The sequence below is a fragment of the Halichoerus grypus genome, chromosome 3 (assembly GCF_964656455.1).
Source record: "Halichoerus grypus chromosome 3, mHalGry1.hap1.1, whole genome shotgun sequence".
Classification (NCBI taxonomy): domain Eukaryota; kingdom Metazoa; phylum Chordata; class Mammalia; order Carnivora; family Phocidae; genus Halichoerus; species Halichoerus grypus.
The window spans coordinates 57,268,357-57,291,343 of record NC_135714.1 but is presented as its reverse complement, the minus strand read 5'-3'; the positions used below and the strand labels follow the sequence as shown (position 1 = coordinate 57,291,343).

Genomic DNA, 22,987 nt, shown 5'->3' with positions numbered 1-22,987 from the left:
TTTCAACTTGTTTGACATGGCACTTTCGTGTACCATGATCGGATCATCTGCATGTTGTGACAGTGATTCCCTTAGCTTTGCACCAAGTATTCTTGTCTGTTTGCTCTAGTGGGCCATACAAATTTCATCATAAAGTATGTGTGCCATGACGTGCAGTACGTTATGAAGCTATCTTCTTTAATGTGTCACATCATGGGGATGGATCCTGTACTTGGTAAGTTGGGCCATGAACAGAAGTGAGATCCAGACTAGCCTTGTCGAGATTAAGTTCATATTTTTGTCCCATGCACAGCTTTATTTACTGCCACTTGAGTGCTGAGCTGGTTTCACAAGGAGAATAACTGACATGTCCAGAAGGAGTTAGCCAGCCCATCTGCTTAAGAACCTCTTCTGCAGGGAGCCTTTTGGTTAACATTTATACAAGATACAGATATCCTCAGATCCTGGGCCTATTCCAAAAAAATCTCTCCTAACTTTTCCTTTGAACTTCTTGGTCACCAAAATTCCAATTTCGTTTCTTTCATGACTCTGATTACTTGACCAGACAACCAAGGAATTGCTATGTAGATCCTAACCTTGGGCTATAGCTCCTTCAGATGAAATAGAAAGTACGGCATAGTGCTTAAATTCAGCCAGCTGAGGACTGTCCTTCTTCATTGTTTTTATCTCTATCTCTGAATGAGCCTATAACACTTTCACAGTCCGCTTTGGCATGCATGGTTCCTGTATATCGTGTAGAAGCATCAATAAGAAAGGCTAGAGGTTTTTCATCTTTAGCTAATTAGTAAAGAGGAACTCCCCAGGAACATAAAAGGTATGAATTAAGGAAGAAGAAAAGTGTTAGGAGCATTTGTACTGGGTCATGTGAACAGAATGATCAACAATTTGTGCCATCAGGATCTGATCCCATATACCTCACTTTCATTGGTTGATGGAGATGGAGGTCTGTTAGATATGCCTGTCATAATATCAAAATTAATCAGATAACACTTAATTCAAGAATAAAAGGTCAACTTGCATGGTTATTTGGCATCCTGTAATCAGACATTCAGTTTTACCAGACATCAGTAGGAAGCTAGGAGATATTTTCTTAAAAATAAAAGTTATTTGCTTAGGTAAAGTTGGCCTTATTACTATACCATATAACAGAGGACTCTGCTGTGATTCTCTTATTAAACACAGTCATCTGATCATGAATACTAAAAATAAAGCAACTTGCACTGTATCTTGGCCAAGTGCGAGAATTTTTTTTTTTTACCCTGGGCCCCTCAAAACTGGCAACTTTTTAAAATAATCTGGAGAATGGGTCGGTGATAAAAGTCACTTCCAAAGTCAGAGTGGCTAACTAGATGTTCTTACTCCTTCTTGGTGGTTGGGTGTACAAGACAGAGCAACTTGTTCTCTACTGTGAAAGAAGTATGCTGATTTTCTCTAAACCAATGGACTCTTCAAAACTTCTCTGAGGTGGCAAGATCATGTATTTCTATGAGATTTCTTTCTCAATCTCTGCCGCACGTTTGTTTTAGAGAGTCATATGGAATAATAGCTATTTCCAGCTTTCTAGAACCTGTCAGTAACATAAGTATTAAAGACTAAAGTGGTACATACTGTGGGATTGTGTGAGATTTGTTGTATCCCTGAGGCAGAATGGCCCACATAAACTGCTGGCCTTGACAGGTGAAAACAGTTTGCTCGTGGTATTCTTGACAGGGTAGAGAAAAAAAGGTAATACATTTATCAAATGAAAACTGCAGAGGTGAAACAGGCTATGTCAGTTTTATCCAGTAACAGTATCTGAACAGCAGCTATAATTATAATCACCACTTTATTACTTGTATACAAACTCCCTATCATTCTTTAAAACCCATTTATCTTCTACACTAGCTCAGATTGGAGAGTTAAGTGGAGAAGTGACAGCAATCATCATTCTGGAGTTCTTTAGGTCTTTGTGTGTAGTAATCTTCTCTGAATGGCTCAATAAGAATACAGTAATTTTTTAAAGTTTACTCTTGTTTTTAAGGAGGCAGTGCCTCAATGGCTCCCACTGGTCTTTTCTATCGTAACAGCTCTTGAGCCACAGTTGGGGCATTTGTTTGGGGTTTGGGTAGCCTGACAACTTCCTAGCGTATCCATTTCAATATATCCTTAAGAATATTATAAATATGTATAGGATGTGTTTGGGCATCCCACTGGCCCTACTATAAAATGTGTTCCGATTGGAATTACGTGCATACTCTCTGACTGGTACACCGCAGAGGCCTTCCGCGTCCTCACCAATTACTACTGATTCACAGCAACACGTTCTGTTGCTTGTGTCCACCTCCACTGATACAGAATACATATGAGATGGAACAAGAAGGAAGAGGAGTCGGCCAAAAAAAACACTGGTTTTCCGTTGAACAAACCGGAAGGGTGCCAGTGATAATACTGATAATATACATAATAATTACACACGTATACCATTTTATACTATATTATACACATTATCTTATTCGATCTTCGTGATCATCTTATGAAGGTTTTTATTATTACTACAATTATTATCACCACTTTTACTGTGAAAACTGAAGTGAATGATACTCTAGATTTCCCAGAATTTCAGAACAAATAATTGGTATATGCAGAACTTGAGTCCAGTTGATTGAAAATTAAATGCTCTTTCACTCTATCATAAATTTTAGACGATAGGCTCTATGATTGATTTGAACTTATGTCTTATAAAATCATGGAATGTTAATGAAGGGAGAGGTTTTGGTAACTGGGTGATCTCTAAGTGATTTATCTGGTCCAAGGTTTATTAAACAGTTTTGTTTACCCGGATAACAACTTATTAAGGAATAATTATCTGTACAGGAAGTCCAGTATGTGAAATAGATGGAAGTGAGCTATTCCATTTGAGTTTCAGTCCCTGGCTTCACCTTGACCCTGGCTTCCAGGGAACAGGTGCATTCAGGATCACTGGTTGCTCTGTGGAGGAGAGTGTTCAGGAGAATTGGTGTGGTAAGTAGGATCCTAAGTTGGCTCCAGGATTTCTACCCCCCTGGCGCACATGCCCTGTATAATCAGTCTCCTCCCCCGAGTGTGGGCAGGACCTATGAATGTGATGGGATATCAAAAGGAAGATTTTCCTGGGTGAGCTTGACCCCAGTTAAAGAAGGTGACGTATTAGAGATATGTTCTCCTGCTGATCTGGAAGAAAGTAAGAAGCCACGTTGTGAGCTGCCTCTGGGGGCCTCATGGCAAGGAATTGAAGGAAGCCTCTAGCAGTTGAAGCCTTGGCTGAGAGCTGGCAAGAAAACTGGGATCTCTGTTATACAGCTGCAAGGAAATAAAGTATGCCAACCACCCATGAATTTGGAAGAGGACTCCAGTGTTCAGATGAGAACCCTCAGCATGGCTGACATCTTGATTTCAGCTTTGTACAAACCTGAAAAACAAAACAAAACAACCAAAAAAACCAGTTGAGCCCTGCCCAGACTCAGACCTACAAGTCTGTGAATTAACAAATGAGTGTTGATTTAAACTGCTTAGTTTGTGGTGATTTGTTACACAGCAAATGGAATGCTAAGACAGTTGGTGTAGCGTTAGTTATTGCGACTTCTGTGACTGCAAATATAAATTCCAAATCATGCTGACGATGGTTTGGAGATGTCATATACAGTTATATGAAAGAGCACTTATATTTTAGCAGTATATAATGAAAGCTGCCTTTTGCATAGGACCTCAGACTTACTATTAATAGCCCATCTAAGATGGCTTCATGTGGTTCTATTCAGAATTAGAAATGGAAGTTTCTGCTAATGATGATGATATAATTATAAAAATAGTAGGTAATATAACTAGGTGGTGAAAGCATTATTATTATATTATATTATATTATATTATATTATATTATATTATTTATTACATGATTTGAGAATTCTCTTTTAGGAAGGGATCAGCCTTTGTTGGAAAAAAGATACAGAAGCCTGCTTGGGTCAGAAGATGAAATCATACTGGACTTGTATGTAAGCAGGATTCCCATTTGAGAAAAAAAGATGAATTTGCTTGGGGCCCCAGAAAAGGAAGACAAGGAGGACCACTGAGGAGGTTGGGTACATTGAAAGGATAGAAGGCTGAGCCACCCTGCCCTGAAAAACTTAAGAAAGTAACTAAACTTGCGAAATATTTGTTGAAAGAGGATCTTCTTTGGGAGCCAGAGAAAGGAATGAACTTGGTATCTTAGCGTGAGATGTAAAGGACACATTCTTCAGGGAATGAGGGGCCATGAAAAAGTACTAACTAGTCCTTGGGAATTTGCTGAAATCCTGGGGAACACCCTGGACTCCCACAAGTCTCTTAGGTGGGGGGAGGTGGGACTGGACATCTAGAAACATTCATTTTAAGTTTACCATGTTTTAGGCACTTTGATAAACACTTAGCTATATAACTTTATTTTATTCCCCAAGCACTTAGCATAGTGCCTGATATTTTAGGTGCTTTACAAATATTTTCTTTTTTAAAGATTTTATTTATTTATTTGACAGAGAGAGAGAGATAGTGAGAGAGGGAACACAAGCAGGGGGAGTGGGAGAGGGAGAAGCAGGCTTCCCGCTGAGTAGGGAGCCTGATGCGGGGCTCAATCCCAGGCCCCAGGGATCATGACCTGAGCTGAAGGCAGACGCTTAACGACTGAGCCACCCAAGTGCCCCTACAAGTATTTTTTAAAATTTATTTGCCAAAGAAAAAAAAAAGAAAAGAAAGAACGTGTCTGTTATATACTGAGAACTAAGTTCATAAGGATGGACCAAACAGTCTTGGTTCTTCTCTTCAGAGATCTTACAGTCTAGTGAGTTAATACATAAAGGAATGATATATATGAAATAGATTGTATTGTTATCCTCATTTTACTGAAATATCTCAAGTTCAGTGAGAGTAAATAACTTATTTGCATAGCTAGAAAGTGACAAAGCTAGTAATGGTAATCCCTTTTGTCCAATTTCTAATGTATAGCCCTTGTTAAGTACTACATGCTGCCTCTCATCAATTTAAATGATATTATTTTGGATGTTGATTTTCAACTCAAGAGAGGAAATTCTGGTCATAAAAATCTGTAATTAACTGCCCATTCATATTGTTCAGAAAAACTGACATAGTTCACTGTAATCGATTTTAAAATACTTGGGAGCTCTATTTGTAAATGACAAATATTTGTGATTCCAATGAGTACAACCAGTTCAAGGCTCAGTTCCATTTAGGTATATTTTGTGGAAATCGAAACTTCTCTCCAGATGTAAAGGACCAGCCATTCCGTTCACACCTATGCCTCCACTCTTCCCCTGATTATCCACCTGCTTTGTTGAATTGCCTTTTTATTTTTTAAGTTATTACAAAGTTATTTGGTTAGGTTAAAAAGCTTGCACTGTCACACTAAGAGCCTTCTCTGCCCCAAAACATTAGTATCTATCTGCTCTTCCTCCTTTTACTCTTCTCTGAAGATCCTAAAAACACTGTCATTTTAAGAGCCAAAGATGCTCAACAAACACTGATTAAAGTGTTCTTATACAGATTTTCTGTACATGTGCCCCATTTTATGTTGTCCCACATTTGCCTACTTGTTCCCTCCCCTCTCTGGCTTTTAGAAATAGATATGTCATATTTCTGAAATGCCAAATTTGGCACCTTATTATTTTACTCTAACATTTATGCACTATTACTGTATTTGCAGTGTATTTTTCTGTTTTCCATTACCACTGAAAATTTGTGAAGGCTTTAAAAAGTTACAGTAAGATTCTGTCAATAAAAGGATACTGTAGATTTCATGCAATGCCCCAAGAGCACAGCCAAATAGTGACCCATCCTTTTATATAGTTCAGACTGGGTAGTATTTCTTTGTAACTTTCACTATTTACAGTACTGTGTTTTATGGATTTCCTCATTTTTTCTTAAGTTTACTTGTATTTTTTTTTTTAGTTAGTTTCCATATCTATTTAAGAACATTTCCTTTTTATTAAGTTTTAAAATTTTAATTCCTGTATAGTTAACATACAGTGTGATATTAGTTTCAGGTGTACGATATAGTGATTCAACACTTCCATACATCACCCAGTGCTCATCAGGACAAGTGCACTCCTTAATCCCCATCACCTATTTCACCCATCCCCCTGCCCACCTCCCCTCCGGTAACCATGTTTGTTCTCTATAGTTAAGAGTCTGTTTCTTGGTTTGTCTCTCTCTCTCTCTTTTTTCTTTGTTTGTTTTGTTTCTTAAATTCTGCATATGAGTGAAATCATACAGTATTTGTCTTTCTCTGACTGACTTATTTCACTTAGCATTATACCTTCTAGCTCCATCCATGTCATTGCAAAAGGAAAATTTCATTCTTTTTTATGGCTGAGTAATATTCCATCATATATATATTATATATATATTATACACACACACATATATACATACATATAGCACCACTTCTTTATCCATACATCTGCCAGTGGACACTTAGGCTGTTGCCATAATTTAGCTATTGTAAATAATGCTGCAATAAATGTAGGGGTGCATGTGTCCTTTTGAATTCATGTTTTTGTATTTTGGGGGTAAATATCCTGTAGTACGATTACTAGATCGTAGGGTAATTCTATTTTTAACTTTTTTACACAAGAAACAACAAGTGATAAGTGTTGGCGAGGATGTGGAGAAAAAGGTGGTGGTGGTGGGAATGCAAACTGAAGAGCATTTCTTCATAATGTTACACATGTGCCTTTTGCTCTGCACTAGTTGACCAACCTTTAGAAGTAGTTGTTTCTCAATCACAGAGAATACACAAGTGTTCTTACCACATTCTCTAGTGAATACAGGAAGGAAAATAGCCATTTTGACTCTTAACACTGATTGAAAATATACCATTTCAGTGCCTTATGGTTTACTAAATGCTTTAGTCATTGTATCCAGTGTCTTGGAGCTACAATTAGGGTAGATACAAAGAATGCTACCATTTTTTGTGGAAACCAAAAAAGGAATTTAGTCAGAGACACAAATCTTTTAATATGGGTGCGATTTTTATAAGTTCAGATGGGATCATTCATAATGATCCATTTCAATTCCATCTATGGAAGAGAATTTTTCTAGAAAACATTTCCTGGAATGATGTTTCTTATGACTGTAAGCATGCATTCTTCACCTCTGCATTACTCAGATTATGCATGAAGAGTCAGCTCAGTTTGAAGTAGTTTATTCAGGGATAAATATTTGAAGAAATTCAGAGCAATCATTCATTCTTATTTCCAGTTTTTTGTTGTGGGTTAGTGAATCACAGTTTTTGAGCTCAGAAATATGAACTGAGATAATGGAGAAAATGTCCTTTCTCTGAACACAAGTAGAGACCACATTGACCTAGCTCCAGAGTAGAGATTCCTTATTTTTGTCCACTGCTTGGCAACGTCAAAGGCCACTCAAAATATCAAGGCTGTAGACCTAACTTGCTCAAGGTGGCAGAGCTGCTGCAATGGAATTATGTCACACTAGATGGCAATTTGGAATACTTGTAGCATTTGCAGAGGAAAGTTTACATCGATTTGGAAAATGCTGGTACAGAGAGGCAGATGTAGACCAGTCATGCTCTGTGACTGCCGTGTCCTTTCTCCTTTAGGCCTCTCTAAATTGACTTAAATTGACTTTTCTGAGTAGGTTTTAGCAATTCCCAAGTTGAGTTATTCTGCAACAACATATAACCCTAAGTCCCTTTTCTACTTTGGTGTTTCTCCTTTCTCCATTATACTTGCCCGGTCTCCTGGAACTTCTTATATGATGGAAGATAATGATGCAGAGGAGGAACCCATTTGCAATGGAATGATCTAGAAAGATGTGTTCAAGGAGCTAACAACCATCCCATCCCCTCTCCTTTCTAAGGGTGATATTGAAAGCATTTAACGGCCAGTGTGGCAGGGGCGCACCCTCATCAGAAGAGGCATTGACCAGGGGCTGGGGCAGGGTGGTGGCAGTCCCTTGCTATGACAGGCATTTTCCTTTGAGATGCCTTGGTGGGCCTGCAATGCTCAGGGGATGGCATGGACAGCAGTTATTTGCAAGTATTTGGAAGAATTTTAATTTTTTAATATCTGGTAAAATAATGTTAAGAGTCCTGGCTATGTAACTACCTACCTACCTAGTCATCCTCTCTTTTTCAGTATTTGAATTCCTGTTTATCTATGTCACTTAAATGAATGCCACCTATGGAAAAATTTGTAGGTACTTGATCATTACTCTCTTATGCTCACATAGTCTCATTTTATTAATCAAATGTAGGCATTCAGTCCCTCAAAGATACCATCCTTGTATCATAGCGCGATGTAAGAAAAATATGAAACACTTTATATCCTTACAGGACATACTGATTTTATTCAATAACTCTGTGAGGTGGGCCTTGGAGGCAACAATATCCTCATTTTGCAAATAAGGAAACATACCCTTAGAGCAGAGACTCTCAAAATCAGAAATAACAGCCTCACCTAGAAAGGGGTTAGAAATGCACTTTTCAGGCTCCAACCCAGACCTAGTGAGCCAGAAAGTGTGGGGGTGGGACCAAGCAGCCTGTGTTTTCATAAGCCCTCCAGGTGATTCTAATGCACTGTCATGTTTGAGACTGTCAAGAGGTTCAGTGGCTTAGGCCTTCAGAGACATTCTGTCAGGACTCAAGTCCAGCGCCCTGTCCACCTTACCTCTCTGACTCCACGGTGACAGGTGTTTATCAGATGTCCAGGCTAATTTGGAATAATTGTGTGCAGCCTGCATTGGGGTTAATGTTGGGTACTCTCTTGATGATATCTGTGAATCACAGGAGCTGTCCAACTTAAATATAAAGCAGAGACAAATGAAAAAAGAACTGCTGTGTCATTCTACTTCTCTGGGTAAATATATTTTTCCCCCTGCATATGACATTGTGAATGAAATTGCTCTAACTTCAAATGCTTATTCTTTTGTGTTTTACTTATATGGAACAGTATATAGCACTGATATAACCTGTTACATATATTTGAGCATATGTGTTTAAAACTTGCAAACTCTGACTTACCTAAGGGCCCTCTTTTGATGTCCATCTTTTTAAAAAAATTATTTATGTATGTATTTTTAATTTGGGCGGTATAGTTGACACATGACATTACCTTAGTATCAGCTGCACAACATTGTGATTTAGCAAGTTTATATATTATGTTCACCTTAAACTTGCCTCTCCTGTTTCTATTACCGCCCTACCTCTGGTGTATGGCATTTTGACCCTGTCTGCTTCTCCATATAAAATGATACCTAACTTTGCACCTTTCCCCTTTGTCATCTGTATTTTCCCTTACAGAATTTCATGCCACATCATGTCCTGATCCCTGGGTCCTTTTTCAGTTTCTTTTTGGGAGGCACAGAGAGACTCTTGGCAACATTGAAGATAAGGGTGATTAGTTTTCTCCTTTGCAGTGAAATAATCCTTGCACTGGGATACATTTTAATTTAGTTCTCTCTTTCAAAATGTCAGCGTTTTCCCCCATCCCCTTATCTTTGGTTAATTATTTAATAATTTCCCAAAAGAAAGTTCCTCCCTTATCCTTATCCTGCTATGTAAGTTCCTGCCTGGTATGGCTCCCTGCCTAATTATCGTTCCTTAGATCTTGGCTGAATGTCACTTCCTTGGAAGCCCTTCCTGACCCTGCAGACTGGGGCAGGCCAACCATCGTATGCCCTCAGAGTGCTCGTATACCACGAACTTTCTCTTCCTAGCACTCATTACAGTCTGTGATCATGTATCCGTGCATTTACTCTTTTAAGCTCTGGCTTTTCCATCAAAGCTCTCAAAGAGCCAAGACTCTGTTTTACTCATCATTTTCTTTTTCAGCACCTGGCAGAGTGCTGGACACATAGTAGGCCCTCAAGAAATATTTGTAGTATTGAATGGACTGAATCCCCACAAGGGCATTAGCTGCTTAGGGGCAATTCCTTGTGGTAAAGGCAACCTGCTGGGCCAGTGTGCTAACTCACAGGGTGAAATATTTACTCCAGGTTGCCAGAGGCCGATTACTGAGTCCTCGTTGTGGGGCAGGCAGACAGTGCCTACCACAAAGTCTGAAGTGTGAGATAATGCTAGGAATGAAAGAAATGGGGGAATTGGTAATAAAATAGATAGCCAGGAAGGTCTAAATCAAGAACTGTAGTGGGAGGAAACATTTCGGGGCCAGTGGCTCAGAACAGAGACTATAGACAATGATCTCCTTTCATGTAGTAATCTGTGAGATGTGGGAAGCATTTCTTAAGACATTAATGTAGAACTAGAACAATAAAACTCAGGTAGTAGCTTTTGGGGTTTCTTAGAAATATCTACTCTCATTTAAAGCTAGTAATTGCTTGGATCAAGGGCAAGAGGTCTTAAATGATTATAATCACTAGAACTAAAGGTGTTGTTTAGAGTATTTCTTTGCTAGTCATTTCTGTTGTCATTTTTTTTGATACCATAGTAACAGCTTTCAAATTTAAAAATAATTTCTTTTCACGGCATTTTAAACCAAGCAACTATGCAAAAATATAATCAGTCACCTCATTCTCTTGAAATATATAACTGAAATAGCAATAAATAATCCACCAATGTGGACAGGATGGAAGAAACAGAAGTGGAAGAAAATTTAGTGTAAGGAAAAAATATAAAAATCTATTTATGGAAGCGTTTATTTTCATATTGCCTAGTTAATAATTAGTGACATCTTTTGCTCTTTTCTATTTATAACTTTCTTCTTCTTTTTGCCACATAAAATTATCCAATTTTTAAATAATTCATATGTGTAATAATTCTAGTACAGTCCTGAGGGAGATAATCTCTTGTGACTGGTTTTCTTTGCCTCTGGGTTAGCTGCTTAATGCTAAAAACAACTCTTGGCTTGGAAGACTCAAAGCATAGCAGGAAAATAATAATAGGGAATTCTATACCAAAAAAAAGAGAGAGAGAGAGATAGAGAGCTATTCCCAAACATGCAATAGAACAAATAGGCTACCACTCAGTTGTTTAATTAAATAAATACATGTTTTTAATTTTGTCAAAATGAAAAAATACACAGAATAACTTGCAAAGTATGTGCTTCTTATATATATATATATATATATATATATATATATATATATATATATTACTAACATAGCCATGGGCTTTGAAAGCATTTGTTTTTTTTAGATTCTTTTACCACATTCTGTCTGGGGAAATGAAGAAATGGGCACTATTGCTTATTTTAGAATATTCCTCACTAAGTTGTGGAATGATGAGTCTTTGCATGAATGTGTCACAATTTGTACTTGACCTACAGCGTTGTCAGCACCCCAAGACACTTCCTGCACCGCAATTTTGACTTCAAACACCATAAGTTAGTTTTGCCTGATTTTGAACTTTTAATAAATAAAATCGTATGGTATGTAGTTTTTTTTGTGTCTGGTTTCTTTTACTCAGGGCTATTTTTATGAAATTCATCCATATGTGTGTAGTTATACTCATCCTTATTGCTGTATAATTTTCCATTGCATGAGTGTACCACAATTTCTTTATCCATTTTATTGTAAATGGACTGGGTTGTTTCCATTTTGGGCTGTTGTAAACAGAGCTGTTATGAACATTCTTGTGCATATATTTGGTGCACATACATATATATTTTTGGCGGGTATATACCTAGGAGTGAAATTTCTGTGTCACATATTCAGCTTTATTAGATAGTTCCAGTTTTCAGAGTGGCTTCATCAGTATATGTTATTAACAGAAAGTGTTTGAGAAATCTACTTGTTCCACATCCTCATCAACACTTTGTATTGTTGTAATTGCTGTTATTGTTGTTATTATTTTAATTTCAGCCATTCTGGAGGTGTGTAGTGATATCTCATTCTGGTTATTAACATTTCCTTGTGATTATTAAGGCTAAGCATCTTATCATATGTTTATTGATCATTTGAATATACACTTTGGTTAATTGCCTAAGTGTTTTATCCACTTTTCTATTGGAGTGTATGCTTTTGTTATTGATTTGTGGAATAGGAGTTCTCTATGCACATGAATACTTTTTTAGAGAAATATATATACAAATATATATATATATATAACAAAGATCTTTGCTCACATTTGTGGCTTACTTTTCACTTAAATAGGGTCTTTTGATGAACAGATCCTAAAATCAAATGTAGCAAAATTTTCCTATAGTTAACATGGATTCTTACGTGTAGTTTTATATGTTTCTGTATGAAACTCCATTTTACATAGGTTACGTGGAGTTAACATAGGGTTTTTGTGGCCTCTTAAAGTCATGAAGTTGGTCTCTGTTTTCATTTAAATGCTCTCCTGTTTTTTCTTTCATATTTAGATTTGAAACCCTCTGCTTTTGTTTTTTTGTGTTTTATGTGAGGTATGGCTCAAGATTCATTTTTGTCCACATATGGATGTCCAGTTGACTTAGCAACATTTACAGAAAAGGCCATTCATCTCCCATTTCATGGTAGTGTTGTATTTTGGGTGATCACACATCTGTGGGACTGTTCTGGACTCTGTTCTTTTTTTGTTGGCCTCTTTGTCAATCTTTGCTTTAGCGTTGTGCTGTTTTAACTGGTTTAACTTTCTCATAGATTTTGATATGTGGTGGTGTAAATTTTTCAAATCTGTGTTAATTTTTAAAATCACCATGGCTGTTTTTGACCCTTTGTATTGCCCTGCAATTTTTTAAAATTTTTGCTAGCTTTCACAAAAGAATACTTACTGATATTTTTATTGGGATTGTGCTGAATCTATAGATTAATTTGGCGAGAATGGGCATCTTTATAATAATGAACTTTCCGAGCCCTGAACACAGTTAATTGTTCTACTTATTTAGATAGAACTTATTTTCTCTCAATACCATTTTATTCTTTTCAGTATACAAGTATTGCATATCTTTTGTTAGAGACATTCTTGGTCATCTGATGTTTTTTGATGCCATTGTGAATTCTATCTTTAAAAAAATTTTGTGTGTTTCTGGCATATAGAAAAATGATTTTTATATTGACTTTATATTCATTTTTCTTGCTAAATTCAGTTATTAATTTTCATAGTTTGTCCATAGAATCCTTTGAGTTTCAGGATAGGTTTTTAATGACATATTCAATTTTCTTAATAGATGTAATACAATTCACATTTTCTATTTCTTTTTGTGTCATTTTTAATAAAATGTGTTGTCCAAGGTATTTGTTTATTTCTTATAAAGTTTATTGGCATAAAGCTTGTGATCTCATCTTATTTTTACAGGTTTTTTTTTAAGGATCTCTAATGGTATTCCCTTTTTTATTTCTTATATTTGGGATTTGTATCTTGTCTCTCTCTGAAAGATTTTTGTAGAAGTCTTCTAATCCATCATTCTTTACACAGATTTAATTTTTGGCTGTGTTGATTTTTTTTCTATTGTATGTTTGTTTCTACTTTTTTCTGCTTTTCTATTACTTTATCTAGTTTAATGACTTAATTTGTTTTTCCTTTTCTTGAGATGAATATTTAGGAAGTAAATGTTTACTCTTTCTTCATTTTCCAATTTAGGCATTCAAGGTTATAAATTTTCCCTGTAAGTACAGCCTTATGTGCATCCCACAAATTCCAATATGCTGTTATTCAATTCAAAATATTTTCTAAATTTCCACTGTGATTTCTTCTTCACCACATGGTTAATGAGTATATTGTTTAATTTCCATGTTTGAAGATTTCTAGCTGTCATTTTGCTTTTGATTTCTTGCTCAATTCCCGGTGATTTCAGTTCTCTGAAATCTGTTCAGGCTTGCTTTATAGCCCAGCATAAAATGTTATGGTCCAGCAATAGACAAAAGTTCTATGATCACTTGAAAAGAATGTGAATTCTGTCATTGTTGGATACAGTGCTGTTTGTTACCAAGTCAGTTTTGTTAATTGTGTTGTTCATGTCATCTAGAAATGTACTGTTTTTATAAATCTGTTCTTTAGTGTTAGTTGTGTTAAAATTACCCACTATGATTAAAGGGTTTTTTTTCTCATTTTAATTTTATCAATTTGTGCTTTATATATTATTAAGCTATAAAATAAGTTGCATGTAAATTTAAAATTGCTATATATTTTTTAATTGCTGTATTTCCTAATGGATTGGATTTAAAAAAAATTTTTTTTTTTTTTAGTAAGCTCTTTGCTTTAAAGTCTAGCTTATCTGATATTAGTAGAGCTACATCTTTATTTTCTTTTTCCATACTTTGATTTTTAACCTTTCTTAGTATTTAAGGTATGTCTTTTGTAAGCAGCATATTGCTGCTTTTGGCGCGGGTGGGGGGCAGAGGGAGAGGGAAAGAGAATCTTAATGTACTCGGGGCTTGATCTCACAACCCTGAGAGATCATGACCTGAGCCGAAACCAAGAATCAGAACTTAAGTCACCCAGGTACCCCATACCGCCACTTTTTAAATTTTGTTTTTCTTATGTAGTATGACAGTCTTGGCTTTTTAATTCAAACATATATTCAGTTTCCACTTAATGTAATTGTATTCGTTTCCTAGGGCTTCCATAACAAAGTACTACAAACTGGGGGTCTAAAAAAAACAGATTTATTCTTCTGTAGTCTGTAGGCTAGATATCTGAAATCTAGATGTCAGTAGGATTGGTTCCTTCTGGGGGTTCCAAGGGAGAATCCATTCCATTCCTCTCTCCCAGTTTCTGATGTTGCTGGGAATCCTTAGCTTTCTTTGGTTTGTGGACACATCCCTCCAAACTCTGCTTCCACCTTCACAGGATGTTCTCTCCCTGTGTGTTTGTATCCAAATTTACCTCTCCTTATAAGGACACCGATCATTGAATTGGAGCCCATCCTAATTCAGTGTGATCATATCTTAACCTGATTACATCTGCAATGATACTACTTCCAAATAAGGTTATGTTCAGAGGTACCAGCATTTGGGACTTAAATATATCTTTTTTGGGAGATACAGTCCTACCCCAGAACAATCATTAATGGTATATCTGGGATTATATCTACCCATAGATAGATACGGGTATCTTTCTTAATTTTTTGTTCCTATTTGTCTTCCTCCTTCTCCACTTTTTTGCCCTCTTTTTCATTACTCAAGTATTTTTTTTTATTATTCCATTTCCCCCTTCAATTATCTATTTACATAAATATTCCTTTATATTCACTTAACGTTTATGCCAAAATTACAACACACAGACTTTACTTATAGTCTAATATAATTTTTGATACTTTCTGAGAAAATACTAGAATCTTACAACAATTTAATTCCATTTACCTCTCCCTACCATCATTTCGATTATTTCTGTGATATGTTTTAATTCTACATATATTTTTCAACACCCTCTCCAAAAAAGATCAAGATTGATTTTTATTTATCCACTTTGTCTGTTGCTCTTCATTCCTCTCCATACAAGTTTTCATCAGATATTACTTTCCTTTTTTTAAAGAATGACCTTTAGTATAACTTTTCCTGTGGGTCTGTTGACAATGGTTTTGACTGTTTATTTATTTTAGTATTACCTATCTGAGAATAACTTTTTTTCCCCTACTTTTGAAGGTTATTTTAATAGAATATGTTCTTTTAGCACCTTAAAAATATGATTCCACTGCCTTTTGACTTTCATCATCTATAGTGAGAAGTCAAGTTGCCAGTCACATTGTTGTTCCTTTGAAAGTGATATTTCTTTTTCTTTATGATTGATTCTACAATTTTCCCTTTGTCTTTGGATTTCACTTCCTTGGTCTGGTTTTCTTTCTGTTCATCTCCCTTGAGCTTTGTAATGCTTCCCAAATTTGTGGCTTGATAACATTCATCACTTTTGGAAATTCTAACCTATTTATATTTTTCCCTGCTGAGATTCACAATATATGTATGGCACACATTTAAATGCAAAGGGAGTTTACTAAAAGGAATTCTAAAGAGCATAGCTTGGAAAATCTGGATATACCCCTTCATTCAGAGTAGGGACCATGTGAAACCTGGATTTAATTATATTATACCTCTGGCAACCTGGATTAAATTTAAAAATTTCACAACATGCAGGTTAGTGGTATCTTCTATCCTACCCAACAGTAAATATCAAAATAGTGAAAAGCTATAATCTTGCTAAGGAATAAGTTTGGTGACATAAATCTGCCTAAGGAATGCTAGTACTCAGCATAGCATTTATATACAACACATAGTCAGAAAATACTGATAAAATGAAATAGAGCCAAGAAATACAGGCTATTTTGTCAGGTTGTTAATGCTTCTTGTCCTATTTATGGATCTCTTAGATATAGTGCCCTTGAAGATCTGAAAGTAAAAACATGTATTTAAGGCTAAATAGGAGTGCTAATCGTGCTTTATGACATGAAAGCTTATAAGCACTATGAGAGATGGAAAATTCCTAAACCCAGCTTCCCATGTTGGTACCATTAGCGTTGAGGTGTAATGATAGAACTTACAATACTCACTTTAGAGAGAATTTGCTTTACATGTCTTCAGACCATAAAATTCATGAATATTTATTGCCAAAATACCTTTCATTTTATCACATTTTAATCTGTGTTACCTATCATATTGAATTTGTTTTTTTCCTCACACGTCAATTTGAAAGATAAAACCAATATTTAGTATATTAATTTTTATGCATTAGTTATTGGTTCAGTTCTTGGTGTGTTTATTTATATAAACATTTTTTGAGTACCTTCTAAGTTCCAGGAATTTTAAATTAGAAAATGAAGTACTTTCTTTACAAGAAACTTCACTGTCACACACCAGAAAATTGATGATATAAATATACCAATCTATGATATCCGTGATGTTTACAGCATCTCTTTAAATGTGGTGCCCTTGTGCAGTCCACTACCTGCAAGACTATATGCAGGGGTCCTGATGTATATGTGCCTTCAGGGAGCTTCCAGTGCAGCCAGATAAAACAGTCACAAATAATACTATAACGTAGTTCTATTATGCATATAATAAAGGCAGGCATAAAGACTCATGGGAAACACAAATGACATTGTGGTGTGGGAAAGGTTTCTAAAAAGAGTTTGTCAAGTATGAGTAAAATATTTACCAGAAATACAAGGAGGTTGGAATTTGAGTGATTTTCCAGCTGTGCGAGAAATGCCTCTCATTTCTCTACCCGATAACCTGCTGTCCTTATGACCACACAGCTAGGTGTATCTGTATGCAGTTATGAGGTTATATCTGGTAGATTTTAGCCTCTGAGACAATTTGTTCATATGTGGTAGAGGACACTATTGTCCTTAGTTTCTTTTCCCCACAAGTACGAAATTCCTCAACAATCGTTTACTGACTGCCTCCTTACGTGCCAGACCTTGTATTGTGTAGGCGCAGTGGATGCAAATAGGATGAATCATGGTCATTTCCTCAACAAGTTTACAGAACGAATAGGGGAGGCAAAACAAACAGAAACTTAAGTACATGTACAAATTGCAAGGTAGACATACTTATAAAGTGCTATTGTAGCTAAAAAAAAAGCTTCTTGGAGGTAGTATATATTCTTGTACATATTAAATAAGATTCTTGAGAACTTGCACATAAATCTGCCCTTTTGTCCGTTTGTTTTCTTTTGTGTAGCATTTACTGATTTTTTTTCTAGTTATAATAGTACTCAAAATTGGGGGGGAAATAAACAACTTAAGGGGCAGCTGGCTGGCTCAGTCCATAGAGCACGAGACTTTTGATCTCGGGGTTGTTGCGTTCAAGCCCCATGTTGGGTGTGGAGCCTACTTAACATTAAAAAAAATAAACAAAAACATTTAAAAAAAGAAATAAGCAATTTAAAAAAGAAATTCTTCTTTACTACATATCCTTTTACTCTCTTCTTCCTATGTGCGTGCATGCATGTATGGGTCTGTGTTTTGAACTTGACTTTTTCATGTTTATTGATTCCTTGTATTCATTCATACATCGCTGTGGACTTGATGATGGTGAGGTTCCTTGACCTTTCATGTCCTTACTCATATTTTGTTATGATGAGTAAATCTTCTGTAAAATAAGGGTCTTCAAAATATTAAAGGATAGCCATCATTTTCATGTAATTTTTTGAGAAGTTTTTCTTGTACTCCTTATGTTGTTGTTGCTGTTGTTTGACCTGCAGAAGTTCAAACTGTGGATAGCTCAGAAAAGTAGGACCAGCCTTCCTGAGTTCAAACACCAGCATTTCTGCCTAATTGTGTTATTCTAGGCAACTCGCTTTATCTGTGACCTATCTCTAACATGGAGACAATAATATTTCATAAGGTTGCTGGGAAGATTAATTAATATTTTAAAACTGTTACAATGATGCCTAGACTATGAAGTATTAATTTTGTTGTTAATGAGGTGTATGTTAAATAAGGAAAGATAAAATTGGAATTTTGAAGAAAAATCTTTTATTGCAATAAATATAGAATATGCTTGTTTTATACCAAAGAGGGAAAATAGAGATATTTATGAGTATTTATATTTAAAATATATTTTGAAAGAATAGTTCAATTGGCAAATTTTTATTATACAATACAAATATTAGTATTAAAAATAATAGAAGAAAATATCTTAGGGTTGATAGTCTAGGAGGTGCCAATGAGCAAAATATAAATATTATGTAGTTTTTAATTTGAAATGTGTGCGTGTGTTGTGTGTGTCTGTGCAGTTCATAATACAGAAAACCACTGGCATTCTTCTCTTTGGTAATGCACGTCCGTTTGTGTAAAACTAAATTTCAACAAAAAACATTTATTACTCAGTCTCTCTTGAAAGATGTCTTTACTTACATGAAGAAATTCAAGCAGGTAATTGTGTTTGTACAAAATACTTTGCCATGTCAAGCAGTCAAAAATTAGGAAAACAAAAGTCTCTGAAAAGAAGTTTCCTTTTGACATGTGTTAACTCCTTTAGAATCTTATGAGACCCTGGCCTTTCAGGTTGAGCATGTATATCCTTTTCAGCAGGCTACAGCATTGCTTGATATAAGCTACATCGTGATTACACTCTTGGTCACTGTTAGAGAATAGGGGATTCAAGGGAAAATTCCATTGATAGTATAAGGCATTGTCATAAGATTGTATTGCACACAAGAACTATACAGGGATAAATAAAGGCAGAGGCCATCAAGGTAGTCAGAGTGATTCTGTAACTATATAGTCTTACGCCAGTGAAAAAAGGATTGGAAAAATTAGGACTGTCAAATAACCTGGTGAGATCAGCAAGCTGCAATTGCCTTTTTCACATTAGAAGTTGGGATAATGACTTGCTCCATTTTTCTGTCCCCCTCCCCTTAGAATAATTCTCCTTACAATTCTGTAATAAAAAGTAGGTATTAATTACATACAAATTAATCCTAATGATGATAATACTGTGTGGCTTCCTAAGTTTGGGAGCTTCTCAAAGCTAAAAGACTGTTTTGTTTTCACCCGGGATGATAATTCATTAATAATGTGTTTGTTATAGTAAAGTGGTGACGTGCATGAACATTGATAGAATTACTAATAATTGGGAATGTTTCATTCGTTTAGCATTTTAAGTGCTTGGTAGGTAGTATGTATTTAGTCAGCATTGCTGGGATAGCCTCAGTAATGTTATTATTAAACCAAACAAGGTCTTAGTGTTTCTAGCACCTTCAGATTCAAATGGTGTCCAGTATCAGTGGGGGGTTCAGTGGAAGGGGGGAAATAATTGTGTTCTTTCACTGAAAGATTTAGCAATTACGTATATATATATATTTTCATATGGCCTTTTCCCCATAGTAGATTTTCACTATAGCATTTGCTGATTTTTTCCTGCTCATGATACTAAATGTTATTAAAATATTAACTCATATAATTTAATTAGTATAAATTGAAAACACAGTAGTCTGAATAACTATATGCTGTATCTTGAGAAACTCAAAACAATTCACTGATCTTCATTCATTATTTGCACAATAATACCTTAAGGCCCAGGGTGTGTCTCATGGCTGGGCATCTCCTTTTCATATTGGGGCAGAAGCCAAAAAGTCAAGGGCATTTTCCAAGGCTCATAATATAACTAATATTAACCTGGTTCACCATTTTATTTTGTTTTGATTTCTCTTAGTTGCTTATTTAAGAAATTATTTTCCCAGCGGCAAACATTAATTTTGTTGAATGGTGTACCTCTACTTTCCACCATGTTCTCTGCATGTGTTCCTAGGACATTTTTGCTCTCTCACTTAAAACAACAATCAGAAGGTTCTGATTTTCATCTAGTCACTCCCAATTTAAATTGCAGGTTATTTATTCCTCTCTAGTCTCTTCAGTCTTTGTCAGATTTTTCTTTCTTTGTTTCCTGTTTTGTCTTTTTCTTTTCTTTTTGTTTCCTTTGGAAAGCCTCGCACCTCTGTCTTTCATTCAGCCCAGGTAAATTCACGTTATAATTTCTCCTCTATATTTTAACAGTGCACATTGGTCTTTTAAATGATTGAATTCCATTAACCCTGCATTTATGTGTTAGCAGATTCAGATAGCTCTGGTCCAAGTCTGAGTTATCTCTCTTACTAATAAAAAATTAATAATGAAATGAATGAAAAATCATTCTATGCATATAATGATTATTAATTAATATAGAAAGGCATTATTTCAGTTACTTTCCCTCTTGGATTATTGAATAGGTTAATGTTGTTACACTGAGGTGACAGAGAAAGATAAAATCTAAATAGCAGATAAGAGATTTATGGTATATTTGAAAGATAAGCACATATATAGTTTATTGCTTATTGTATTAAGTTCTGTCATCCAAACTAAGATCACATAGAGAAAAGACACTGTATTTTTAAAATAAACAAATGAACTGAAAATGAATAGTTGATACAGTAGTATAGAGCAGTATACCTCAAATGGGTAACCCAAACCACTTGACTCAGGGGGTCCTGGAGTGCTTCTTGAAATGCAGATTCTAAGGCCCATTGCAGACTGACTGCAGGAAAACGTCGGGGTGGAGACCCAAGAATTAGGGGATTCTAATGCACACAAGTGTGCTGCAGAGAAAACTTTTTTTTTTTTTTCCCGTAAGGGTATGTAAAGTGCCAGCTGGTTTTATTTAAAAACCTATAAAGTATACGGAAGAAGTGTCCAGCATACATAAATACCAAAGCAGTTTATATCATGTCAGGAGTACGGAGGAGAGACCTTATGAAGAATGATCTCATACGCATTCTGTGACGGAACTCTGGTAGACGTCCTGTGTACTCTACTAGGCTTATGTTCACCAGACATTCCACCCCCAGGAGCTACACTTTGTGGCTTGATTTAAAGTGTTTTCTTATCAAGTCACTTTTTTGGGGGGAAAGAAGGCAGTCTTTGTGGGAGGCCTTTTGCCACTCTTGCGTAAATTATTTTGCATCAATTTAGATTGCTCTATTTTATCCTTCAGGGAATTTTATGATGTTCTCCCAAGTTGCGTATTTCTAGACTTGTGTCAGACAAGGCATTAACATATGATAGAAGAGGTTTATGTTTAAATCTTGTTTTACTTTTTGTAGTTTTGTCTTGATCTATAATAAACATACAGTAACATTCACAAATCTTTAAGTTTTCAGCTCAATTAATTTTTACAAATCTAACCCTTACAAGTGGTGGAACATTTCCACCATCCCAAAAGCTTACCTTGTGCTGTCTCCTAGTTCACTATCCATCAGAGGTAATCACCATTCTGAATTCTGTCAACATAGTGTATTTTGGCTTTTTCATGAAATTAATATATATAATATAAATTGAATCAATCATACAGTATTTATTCTTTTTTTTGTCTGGTCTCTTTAACTTAACATTATATCCATGAGGTTAATCCATGTTGCTGCATGCTGTAGCAATTTGTTCTCTTTTATCACTCTATACTCTTCCATCAAACCCATTTACATAATTTATTCATCCAATCTATTTTCTAGTTTTAGCTATGATAAGTAGCTATGAATATTCTTGTACATGTATTATGGTGGGCACTCATATGCGCTCATTTCTGTTTAGTTTTTACATAGGAGTAGAATTGCTGTGTCTTGGGGTATGCATGTGTTCACCTTTAGTAGATAATGCCAAATGGTTTACAAACTAGTATCCTAATACGCATTCCCACCTGCAGTGTGTGAGTGTTCCAGTTGATCAAATCCTATTCCAATTTTAGTTATTGTAGCAGGTATGTTTTATCTTGCTTTAATTTGTTTTTCCTGATGTCTAAAGATGTGGAAAACCTTTATATACACCTCTTGGCTATAATGCATATAATAATTATTAACTAATATGGAAATGCATTACTTCAGTGATATGTTTGAAACATAAACACATAGATAGACTGCTGTTTTTGTGAAATGCAAGTGTTAAGGACACTTTTAACATTATATGTTAAAAAAAAAAAGAAGAAGATAGCAGGAAGGGAAAAATGAAGGGGGGGAATCGGAGGGGGAGACGAACCATGAGAGACTATGGACTCTGAGAAACAAACTGAGGGTTCTGGAGGGGAGGGGGGGGTGGGGGGATGGGTTAGCCTGGTGATGGGTATTAAAGAGGGCACGCACTGCATGGAGAACTGGGTGTTACACACAAACAATGAATCATGGAACACTACATCAAAAACTAATGGTGTAATGTATGGTGATTAACATAACATAATAAAAAAAAGAATTGAATGTCTATCTTATTATTGTTTTGTAGGAGTACTTATATATTCTGGATGTGAATACTTTGTCAGATATGTGTTACACAATTATTTTCTCCAACTCTGTGGCTCATTGTCTTTAAGTAATGTTTATAGTTCTCAGTGTAGAGGTTTGGCACATCCTGGCTCAATTTTCCTAAGACTTTCATTTTTTATACTCTTTTAAATGGTATTGTTTTTATTTGTTGATAAATTTTGTCATCCTTTGCTGTTAATATATAAAATTCAAGTTTTTTTTTTTTTTTGGCTTTGTATTCAGTGACTTGCTTTTAGTTCATTTATGAATTCTGATAGTTGACCTGTAGATTCTTTTGGATTTCTATAACCACAATCATGT

At 35.5% G+C, this 22,987-nt stretch overlaps 1 protein-coding gene across 5 annotated transcripts in view; it reads left to right on the top strand.

Moving 5' to 3' along the window:
* ADAMTS3 (ADAM metallopeptidase with thrombospondin type 1 motif 3) overlaps nucleotides 1–22,987 on the top strand; it is a 531,886-nt gene that overhangs the window by 428,171 nt on the left and 80,728 nt on the right. The window lies entirely within an intron of this gene.